Source organism: Cyprinus carpio, chromosome A18 (genome assembly GCF_018340385.1).
Source record: "Cyprinus carpio isolate SPL01 chromosome A18, ASM1834038v1, whole genome shotgun sequence".
Lineage (NCBI taxonomy): Eukaryota > Metazoa > Chordata > Actinopteri > Cypriniformes > Cyprinidae > Cyprinus > Cyprinus carpio.
This window is the reverse complement of record NC_056589.1, coordinates 20,708,064-20,709,799: the sequence shown is the minus strand read 5'-3', so window position 1 is coordinate 20,709,799 and position 1,736 is coordinate 20,708,064.

The window sequence follows — 1,736 nt, the reverse complement described above, 5'->3', positions numbered from 1 at the left end:
AGTCTGCTGTTTTTCATCATGGACAGATTATGTGTGTGAACCACAGGTCTCTGTGTTGGGTTAGTAATGCCTTGATAAATTGATTTAAAGGCGTGAAACTTCTTTGCTTTATCCTGAGGCTAGTCTGGAGCCTAGCATAGAAGCCTTTTTGGCTTAGACAGAATTAGCCCCTCATTGTAAAAGACCCTTGGTTCTGCTAGCCCGCCTGACTCCAGAGAAAGACGAGCCCTTGATCCTGGAGTCAGACGTGTTTTTCCTTATTTTTCTTCATTTAATTCCCCGTCAAACAGCAAGCCCCCCCCCCTCCTGCAAAGTCGGGGATAATAACCCGTGTAAACAGCGGGGCTATACTGAAGAAACAATTAAAGTCGCTCTTCGTTCGAGAGCGTTAGCACACATACACTCACAAAGGGAGAATAAAGGGGAGGGGAGACAAGAAAAAAGCAGAATAATGTCATTTACAAAACAGTTGTTCTTCTACGATGTGTTCATTTGTTAGTTAATAGTCAGGTTTTTCCATTGTGTGCAGTTCACTTAGCATGTGTGCTTTTTTGGAGGGCTGCTTCTGTATTCAAGAAGTTCCCAGAGGAACTGAATGAGGCAAAGAGTGATTATTACGCTGTCCTCTCCGACTTCTCTCTGTTCACCTCATCTCACCTCACTTCTCGCCCTACTGCACAAGCTCAAGGTTAGAAAAATTGATATTAAAATAAACTGATATTGCATTGTTATTTTTATATAAAAATATAAACTTTAAAAAAAAAAATATATATATATATATAATTTTATGTTTATATTATATAAAACATTTATATTATGCAAAACATTCCATGGTGCAAGTCATATTTAAAATAAATCTTATCATAATATAGTGGTTAGGAAAATCATGGTGTATTAAAAACTAAGTGTTGCAGTGATTCATGCAAGTAAATGAAGGTCCAGTGGGTTTGCGCCATGCAGGAAAATTGTGTTTTTTTTTAAACTAACACTTTATTAATAATGGGATATACTATATTTTTAAACTTAGGCCTATTACTCCATTGCATATGGAGTAATACTTAAAAATGGGGGCTTGGGGTATATGGTACAGCAATTAACAGTATAAATTTAAAATGGCACTTCATGTCAAAAAAGACTGATAAGAAAGAGGAGAAAATGGGATGATTTAGACTTAAACCTGCATCCCTGTGTGCACAATGGCTGTTATGTGTCACATGCACGTGCATCACCCACTCCACCATGGCTCTGACAGGCTTGTTATTTATAAAAGTAGACATTTCCCCCCAAAATCTGTGTTTTAGATGGTTTGTTAGAGTATGTGAGAGTTTTCTGGTGCTTATCTGGGAGTGTTATGTCAAGAGAAGTGACTCGGCCCGCATTTATGAAGGTGTGTAGAAGCAAACTCACATCCACCTCTCTGCCAGCACACACACAACGGATCTGCATTTCAGTGAGGCTGACATGTGTATGTTTGTGTTAGAGCACTGCCAGAGAGATGGAATTCACTCCAAACTGTGTCAAAACGCTCGGCATATTCAAACCAAATCAGTTAACCTTATGTTATATCTCGTCGGCTTAGTCCCCAGGTAAAGCTCTCCATGCTACAGCCACAGCGTGTATTTAATCATCCATCTGCTGGCGCTCAGACGCGCACGCATGCTGTGGGCTGTTCTGATAGGTGTGTATCTGTGTTGTTGTGGTTGAACATGATGGGGAAGAGAGTCTCTTTCAGCTAC